Genomic DNA, 10,481 nt, shown 5'->3' on the forward strand with positions numbered 1-10,481 from the left:
CTCTGCCCCCTGTTCTCCACTTTTTATATATATTTTACTTTCGACCCCCCCCCCCACCCCCCCAACTCATATGTTCGAGCTCCGTCAGTGCCTTGGGGTGTTGAAAATGCATATGAGATACTATATGGATGCATTTTTACTTGCCAAAATCCACTTTTACAATCAAATTTTGAAAATATCTTTTTATTTCTAGTCAAATTGATTAAACTTTCTTTATGTGGTAAAAATTATCCATCAAATACAATATTATTATACTATAGATTAAAGTTATCCACCCTTAGCTATAGTAAAGTGGCTAAGGGATGGCAAAAATGGTCCTTTAAGTATTTCTTTTTTTGCAGTTTGGGATATATGCTAAGAAAAATGGTCCTGTTCCTAAGGGTTTGGCAACATAGGTCCTTATGGTTATATATGTTTGGTAATTGTCATATGTTTATGGGTTTAGTACGATGTGGACGGGTTGTTGAGTTGATGAACACCTAATGGATATCCTGTTGATTGGACCAAACTTTTTTATTTTCTTTTGGGTTTTGAATTTTTTTTTTCTGAAGGTTTTTAAGTATTCATTAGCGATACGTGTTCCTTTCATCCGTTCTTCTCTTTCAACGTGTTTCTCTGTGATTCCACCTTTGTTTTTTCCAATAGAAAACTTCCAGATATCTACGACCGACTTCATCTCCGTCCTCCACCACTCTCCCACCTTTATGGAACGTGTCCTGTTGGGATCCATTTTTGATTTAGAGTCACCGCTTCATCTTTCGATAGGTGTCCACCCACCACATTATCTGCTTCTGATGTCCACCCATCTCATTCAGTTTACCGACCCTCCTTCTCCACATCCACGCCTTCCTTCTTACTGCTATTATGCCCACGCAGTCGGAACTGGAGCATATTCATCTCATTCTCAAGCTCCAGAATCGGTCAGCACCGTCGAACCGTCGAAGCTCCAAACGCCCTTCCGCCGGTCTTCGCGACCTTTGTTTGCTGAAAATCGATTTCATACTCGACTGTTCTTCGACTTTGTGTATACTCGACTGTCTAAAATCAACCAGCGGTCGCATCCCTTCTCTAAAATCGAACGGCGACGCCCTGGTAAGTCGCAATTTAATGTTTTCCTGCCCTAATTTGTCATATTCTATCCTCTATTCTGCCTAATTCTTCGTTTGTGATTTTGCTGACAAAATAAAGCAATAAGATAACACATATATGAAGCAATAACTTGTGACGATGGAAGTTGATGTGCTAAAACCCCAAAATTTGAAATGGGAAACCTACAGTTAAAACATTTCTTAGGCCATTCACGAGGATTGCTCAAGAAGATTACGATGTAACTCTATTCCTTCCTAATTTGTGTTTTCTAATTTGTGGGTCATATGTAATTGTTGATTTGTGTTTTATTTTTATTTATTTATTTTGCATTTTATAGACGCCCAAAAAATCTTCGCAAACCCTTTCTCGACTTCCAAAATTGATTCCTTCGTAAACCCTTAGTCACAGAGGTGGAAGGTAAATTCCTGCTTACCTTCGATTTTTAAGGTATGTACGCACGGCTTCTGTGTTGCTACTGGTACCCTTATGCTTTTCTCGATTTTCCTTTAATGCTATGGAATTGATGTATATCATTTGCTTATTGACAGCACCATGAAAACGTTGGACATTCAATAGGTTTGCGGTTTTTGTTGACGTAGAAGAACAGATGGTTCTGTTTTCGGACGAAGACGAACCCTCCACTTCAATTCTCACGGTTTCACTAACATGGTCAATCGAGAAATTTCTTACAGTCCATGGCTTTTTTTTATTGATTTTTCATAAATCTAATATTATGAATTATTAATTTAATTCATACAGTCGGTGCTGTCCAGTCTCCATTCATTTCTGACGGTGGTTTTGTTTATTTTCACCATCCTCCAAACTAATTACTTTTTTTTCTAAGAGAACCTCGATTGATACTCCAATGATTGATAAAATAAGAGGTTGGTTTTATCTCTGATCTTTTTTATTTTTGTTAAATTTTTTGATAGCTTTATAACACCATTTGAGTGATCCCTACCTTCCTTGAAAACCGCATATGGTTCAATGACAAGGTACAAACTGAACTTAACTTTTATCTATTTATCCGTTGATAAACTCAAATTCAAGCAATAAGAGATACGAATATTAAAGTATGGTGTATGATGGTATGAACTCGAAATTTTCATCTGCCTTTCTATGTTTTGGATGTGTTTCTCCTGAGATCATTATGTTTTTCTAAATTCATATAAACATTGCCCACCAAGTGTTTGATAAAATGTCGGACTCAAATTTCCAACTTTTGCAGGAAGGCGATGCCAAATATACGGACAAACATGGAAATTTGAAGATCCCCACAACACATAAAAGATTATTTTAGTAGTCCTGTTGAATAGTTATTGTTACAAGGTTTCATTCTTAATTCTCTTTCATTTTTTTATGTGTTGTTTCCCGCTTCTTCCTCGACTCTGATATCATAATACTGGAGGTTTTTATGGCTGCTGCCTCGAAGCCTTAAATCCCTCTGCTTTTGTTGTGTTTTGTACTTGATTGTCATCCAAATGTGAGTGAGGTGAAAAAGTTGATCCATGAACTTGATGCTACTAATGGCTTTTATCATTTTGTTAGAACTATGAGAACAATATTTCAACAGGTTGCAACAGTTGGTATTGATCTTATCTTTTACATTGTATGGTTGTGTCTGGTATACTGGAATGAATGACTCTTTCCATTACTCTTTGTATTCCATTCTTTTGTCCCTTCCATTGGGGGTATCACTATCAGTATGTTGTGATGTAGTTTTAACATTTATTAATTTTTGCAAAAAACTTACCTGAAACTGGTGTTCATCCTCAAGAAACTTCTGTTATATCAACTTCTGCCCCATTTTCTTCAGTCTCTACTAACAGTGAAAGTGCAATGGATGATGACTATAGAGAAACTAGGAAAGCCAGACGTGTTCAAGGGGTACAATCGTTATTTCAGTACCCTGGATTTGCTTCATCTCTACACCACTGCCGACCCCCACGGATAAAGGTACAAATACTATGGAGAGATAGGATGAAATTTGCAAAATTCATATCAATCAACTGATATTTGAACCATAAAACTGTAATGAAAATATGAAATTATAATGAGAGAATTCAAATGTGTTCGATTGGTGGGATATGGTTTGTTTAAAAATTTGTTAAAGGAATTGGAAGGTATATTATGTAAAAGGACTAAAATACCCTTTGCTGATCAAATGTGTTTAATGAATCTGGCAGGCAAAGAACTGAAGATGAAGGTTGTTGGGTCTTCATTACAGTCTGGTCACATTTAATCTCTTTACTTTGTTTTGAAGGTTGATATTAGGGTTTTTTATTTTAAAAACATGTGATCACATTTAATCTCTTTGATTTGTTTTGAGGAGCAAAATTCCATCAAATAGGGCTTATGCCAACTCCTAAGAGTATTTATAGCAATTTCATCACGATTTGATGAGTTTAACTCAAAATCTTATCAAAGTTCTATCATTTTTTCGTAATGAGTTGAATATGACGTTTGTACCATTGTGGGATTTGCAATTTTTCCTATACCGAATACATATCCGATCCCGCAAAGCGGTGATTCTTCACTAGTTATTATTATTTTTCATAGTTTATCACCATTCAAGCTTTTTCTCTGGCTTTATCTGCATGCTTCCTAACCATAAAGGCTTGAGAACTATATGGACTTTATTTTGTCTGATTAACATAAGATTTAACTACTTTTTTGTTTGAATCTTAAATTCGTTTTGATCGTCAGTATTATATCTCATTCGTGTAATTCTTATTTCTTTATCTTTATCTTTCATTTCCAAATTAGCTGTTATTTGGTTTTTATCCCAAAATTGTAATGGATTTTCAGAGTAGCATTTGCTTTATTTTACTTTTAATACGTTCTATATCCACATCTAATTTTCTTAATAGTAATTGATATTTTAATAATGGAGTTTCTATATGAAATATAATTTTTTGTTTGTAGAATATGTCACTATGTTGGGTTTTGCGGGCTTTAAAGTCAATTGAGTATCTTTTTGTATATGCTTGCGTTAATAGTTTTATGGCTATTAGATCATGGCATGGTGTTTTGAATATGATTTTTTAAAGTATGTTATCATACATTATTTTATGGAATAATTGTAAAAAATATGGCTAATAGGATATCAGTGTCGGTGTTATGAAAATAGAATGGTTGACATTTTATATATAAGATCCTTATAAAATAATTGGTTATTAGATACCCATGGTAAGCGTTAAAATATTATTTGTTATATCTTTTCCTCTCATAAGTTTTAACGGTTGGTAGCATTCTTTGGGAAAGGATTCCGGTTTGCACATACATGTGTGAGCACCATTATCTGTATATGTTGCAAAATAATGAAATAATGAAATATATATATATATATATATATATATATATATATATATATATATATATATATATATATATATATATATATATATATAGGTAAAGTGAATATACCTAACAACCTTATATAAGCTTAGGTACCTAACTCCATAATACTACATCGGTTTGTATCATATTTACATTGTAATTGTCTAAGGTTCTTAAACTTCAACCCTATAACTTGATTACTTCCAAAATCTTTGGATTTTCAACAATATCTTTCTTTTACATCACGTTTTTCTATCGAATACCACCTGATGAGCTTCATATCCTACCGCTACAAATGAAAAGATGTAGGAGAAATATAATGATGAATTTCCAATTTTTTTTTGAAGTAAATCAAGTTTAGGGATGAGCTTTAAGAACCTTGGATGATTGCAATGAAAATTTAATGCAAAATGACTTAGTTTGATGAGGTTAGGTACCTAAGCTTATATAAAGTTGTTAGGTATATTCACTTTCCCATATATATATATATATATATATATATATATATATATATATATATATATATATATATACTAGTTTAAAACCCGTGGAAACCACGACTATAAAATTAATTAAACTTTAATACTGAGAACTCAAAATAATTAATCAGTTATTTTAAATAAATTATTAATTAACTGATATTTTTTTAGTTATATAAAATTTAATCGTTAATTTAAATAAATATATGAAATTCTATCACCTTATAATTTATATTAATTTTATTTTAATTTTTATTCTAGTGTTATTAATTTAATGTAATTAGAGTGGGAAATTTAAATTTAAAAATTTGAAATTAAGAATTAGTAAGTTGACAAGTGGCATATATTAATTATGAGGTATAATAGGATGACAAATGGCATAAGAAGAATAAAATCTACATTAATTATGAGGCTTAATATGATGACACATGTCAAAATGAGATTAAAACTATTCTTTTATTAGAATAGGGATATATATATATATATATATATATATATATATATATATATATATATATATATATATATATATATATATATAAGGCAAAGTTCAATTGAGAAAAAAAAAGGTTGAGAATGGGGGAATCATTCTCAACCAATCATTTATTTTTGCCACAAAATCATCTATTGTACCGGCGGAAATGGGAAACGAATGCACATGTGTTTTATAACATAACATATTTCCTTAAACTATGCTAATCATTACCTTAATATATACAAAAACATAGTTTTTTTTTCGTTTTTTTTAATTTTTATAAGCTATTTTTATCAAAAAATGATTTTAAATATATACCAAAATTCATGATTTTTTATTCTCTACAAATAGACATCCATATTGATATAGTTTTAAGATAAATTAAAAAATTTATTTATTTTTTATATTTTCAGCTATCATTATTTATAAGTGAATAAAAATGAATCAGGTTTTTACTACAGTACATTCGTTATTTAGTTATGAATAAAAACTATGATTAATTTTTTTTTTTTTACAATTTAAGTATCATTCATATATGAATATAGCATATAATAAACATAGTATATTCATATTTAAATATTAGACGATGCGTTCACTTATGAATATTACATAGTATTTTCACTTATGAATATTAGATGGTATATTCACTTATGAATATTAGATAATATTTTCATATCTAAATATTACATAGTATTACATGGTATATCACATGTGAATATTATATAGTATATTCATTTGTGAATATTAGATTATATATTCACTTATGAATATTACACAGTATATTCACATATGAATATTACAAGGTATTTTCCCAAATATATATAATTTTTATATGTTATTCACATATGAATAACATACATACTTGCATATTTGTTTTTTTGTTTTAATAATCATATACTGAGAAAACATATTCATATATTAATATAACGTGGTAATTTAGCTCATGCATTTCATTAAACAGTTGGAGTGCATACAATTTAACATTTTTTAAAAATGTTAAAAACATGATATTTTGACCATTTAAATCTTACAAAAGAGTAGATTGATAGAGAATTATATGAAATTTTTCAAAAAAAAAACGATTTGATATTTTTCTAACCTCAATTTTCAAGTTTTATTTGATAATCGATGTTGAATGAATGATATGAAGTGGATTTTTGTTGATTATCGATGATGTTGATCTAATAACGCTGGGAGTATAGTTAATCATAGATGTTGAAGATCTGATCGTATTCAAACACAATTGAAGGTTGAATTAAAAGAACCAAAAACGAATTTTTGTTGTTAACTGTTGAATCGTGTTGATTATTGACGAAGATCGATGATTGATTAGCACTGGATGATGTTGATGATGATTTAATTGAAGAAATCTGAATGATTGTTGAAAGTTGGAGAAGAAATTTGGATGATGAACGGTGAATGGGTTTGAACTACAGATACGTATTTGAGATTGAAGGTTGTTCTCATATTTACAAGTTTGTCACCGTGTCTTTTTATGCTTGAATAAAATGAGTGGCTGAGAATGATTTCTCCATTCTCAACCTTTTTTATTTTCTCAATTGAACCGACCTCTATATATATATATATATATATATATATATATATATATATATATATATATATATATATATATATATATATATATTATTTTTGTTATATAAAGTGTTATATTGTATGGTTTTATTTTTTCTGAAAAAGGTTATGCTAACATTATTTCTAATGTACCAATAGCATATTCATTTAATAATCTTATTGGGATTCTTTCTTTCCCAAAATTAAATAAAGGTTCAACTTCTTCATATATTATAAGCAACTAGGTGTGAGACCGTATGTTAAACGGGTTTGACAAAACAAAAAATTAAATATGAAAGTTTAAACAAAAATTTATTTAAATTTAAAATTTTAGATTTAAAATTTAAAATTTAAAATTTAAAATTAAAAGGAAACATATTAAATATTATATGAGTAGTAATATTGTAATTTATTGGTTATTTTTAATTAAAGTAACTATTAATTGATGTGTAAATATGATGTGTTAATTAAGAAAGGATAAAAAATAAGAAATGACAAATGGAAAAAACATTTAATCAAAAATACCAAAAAATGACATGTGTCAAAGTTAATGAGAGAGTGACATGTGGCAAAATTATTTTCATTTATTAGTTAGGATTAACAATTAAAATTAGTATATTGGTGTGGTTCGTCGAATTTATATTTTTGTATTTGTGTACATAATTTGTTATTAATATAATTTTATTTTACACCAATATCTATCGGTATATTTATAGGAAGTAATTTTATTCCATTAAAGTAATCTACCTTTATTTTATAAGTTAAATTTTTATCTTTAATTATTACCTCATGTTTATATTCGTCTAAATGTGTTAATTCATTTAAAGGCATGCTATTTACTTTTGTACCTGTAAAAGAGATACTTGGAGATGTAGAAATGGATATTAGTAACAGTTTATCTTGTAAATCCAGATCTAAGGGTTTTGATTCAGTTTATTCCATCTTTATTATACTAGGTATTTGAACTTGACATACATCATTGAATAGATAAGGAAAATCAATAGTGTCTTTTACTATTTGAACAATCTGAATGGTGTGTAATTGATATTGCATATAAAATGGCATATGTTAAAGAAATCTCTTCTTTTGAAATCTTTAATTAGACTTTAAACTTTACAAAAATCTTTGTTTAAAATGTGATAGAAGATTCTAGGGTATATATTAAATTTCAGTTTTCTATACTATAAATTTCCTCTAAGAATCCCTAAGCGTGCTTCTTCTCTATTTTGAATTCTATTATCCATTATTGCTTCCAATCCTTCTTTAAAAGTTGATTTTATTATTATTTGTATGGCTCTTGTATGTATCCATCCAAGAGTGTTTCTTACATCATATTTTATTTTTGTAATTTATTTTGTATATCTTTTTTAGAAAGTAATGGTATCATAACTTTATTAGAGCTCATGGACACTTCTAAGGCTCTTTCTTAAATATTTAATCCATAACATAAATGATGGTTTCTTGGTTTAATTCCTAATTTTTGTAAGAAATTTGTTTTAAATCCCGAGTGATTAGATAACGAAAAGTTTCTTGTTGTATTTGTTTTACCTTTTTCTTATGTATTAAGATCCTATGATTATATTCTCCTTTTAATCAATCTGATTATTTACTATAAAGTTATCTGAATTTGAAGAACCTGCTAAAACTTATGATGAGGTACATTCTATCTCAGTTAATAAGAAAATACTTTCATCGGAATTTTTGTTTTCAAAATCATTTATTTGGACAAAATCTCCATTGTTTATCATATTTTCTATATCTTCATGTATTTCAAATTTTTTTTATGGAACTTTTTTGGGCATTTATTAGGATAATATCCAATTTATTTGCAATAGTAACAACTACATTCTTTTGGTTTTTGTCTCCTTTTATATGTAGTTTTATCCATTTTCTTATAACCCTTCCTTTTTTCTTTTATAGTATTTTTTATATAGTCTTTTCATTTTATCTTTCCATAGTAATATGAAATATCGCATCCTATCATAAGTGAAATTTTTGGCTTATCACAACATATTGAAATTCTTTTTCTTAATCCTTTGAATAAATTACAAGAATCATCCCTCGTGTAGGTGCCAAAAGGCACGTTTAGTCGCTATTTTCAAAAATTAACTCAGAGTGTCCCTGATATGTTTAAAAGGTGCACGTTTCGTCCCTGGTTTCATTAACCAAACCTAAAAAGACAAATTTACCCTTATCAATTTCCTTTTAGATTTTTGTTTTCATTTTTTTATATTATTAAAATTAAAAAAATAAAATCAAATGGGGCCACTACCACAAACTCTTAACATCTACTATACCACCCACACCCATCGTCACTTCATCTTCTCCACCATCCAGTTGCGTCACCTCCGTCGTCGGAGGTTAACCAAGATACAATATAGAATTCTTAGCAACAATTGCAATCTCTTTAAAAATATTGATAGAAGTTGCAGAGCTCCTAATTATCACTAACAATCTGTCAACTTATTACTCGTCTTTCAGTTTTTCTCAAATTCCATGTTTAAAAGCCCTAAGAGATACAAAAATGTGACATCCCCAAAATCACGGCTAGAAAAGACCGGTTTCATTTATGCTTTAAAAGTAATTTCAGAGTAAATCCATTGATTTAAAAGAGTTGCGGAATTTGTTCCCAAAACAAAATATGATAAAATCAAGTTTATCAAAGTATTTCATCAAGAGATGCATTTTCATTAATTAACAATATTTGGGATGTCATGTTCCGATACAGACCAAAAAGCATAAACGACATATTACAAGCCATACAACAGTTATATACATATACAGGCTCATAAACAAAACAACTTGATGATTCATCCATCTTATGCCCTCGCGCCACTTCCTGTAATACAAATAACACTGAGTGGGTCAGGCTTGAGAGTTTGGTGAGCATATAAGGTTTTCAACCCACAATAAATAATTATATTTAATTTTATCAACCAACAATAACCCAATTACCCATTCCCGTTATCCTCACTTTACGTCCCTAAAACAACATCTATTACCAGGGACCTAATCTAGGATTTTCATCGGACCGGACATTACTGCAAGCGGTTTCCTCAGCAATAGATGTCCTAAAGGCAACCATGAGGGGGATAGAGTACACCGGTGAACACATCGTTGTAACAACCCGAAATTCCATATCACTTCTTGTAACTCAAATTGTAATCCAATTCGATCAACCAAACGCTGTTTCCAAATCCGTTTCCGATTTCGCCGTTTAATTAAATCATTAACTTATATCGATCTAAAATGACTTAATGGGTGTCTTAATGTCATTTGAAATCACTCTAACACCCCATAATAGTTATCGTAATAATTATAGAATCGACTATATCGGGTTATGGCAACTTGGTCGGGTGCGACCAAAAGCCCCGACTAACGCCGATATCGGGTAGAATTCCGTCGTGTCCAATTCCCGAGCACTATATAAAGGACTCAAAGCTTTCATTTGAAGCTTTTGGCCATCTTTCCTTAATCACTCTCCAACCTCTCTCCTCATCCATAATCAAAGGTCCAAAAACAAAGAT

General features: G+C 29.6%; 1 long non-coding RNA gene across 3 annotated transcripts; it reads left to right on the forward strand.

The window, feature by feature from the left end:
- Positions 1–1,114: 1,114 nt before the first annotated feature.
- LOC145062222 (uncharacterized) lies at positions 1,115–3,478 on the forward strand. 3 transcript variants are annotated; one of them, XR_013687488.1, is made up of 5 exons: positions 1,115–1,327; positions 1,427–1,536; positions 1,638–2,084; positions 2,318–3,045; positions 3,276–3,478. It is a non-coding gene; the product is annotated as an uncharacterized LOC145062222 (long non-coding RNA). The 3 variants fall into 3 exon arrangements; XR_013687487.1 differs by having other exon boundaries at positions 1,638–1,758; positions 1,849–3,045; XR_013687486.1 differs by having other exon boundaries at positions 1,638–3,045.
- The last annotated feature ends 7,003 nt before the right edge of the window (positions 3,479–10,481 follow it).

Source organism: Lactuca serriola, chromosome 7, assembly GCF_051521515.1.
Source record: "Lactuca serriola cultivar US96UC23 chromosome 7, Lser_US96UC23_V15, whole genome shotgun sequence".
Classification (NCBI taxonomy): domain Eukaryota; kingdom Viridiplantae; phylum Streptophyta; class Magnoliopsida; order Asterales; family Asteraceae; genus Lactuca; species Lactuca serriola.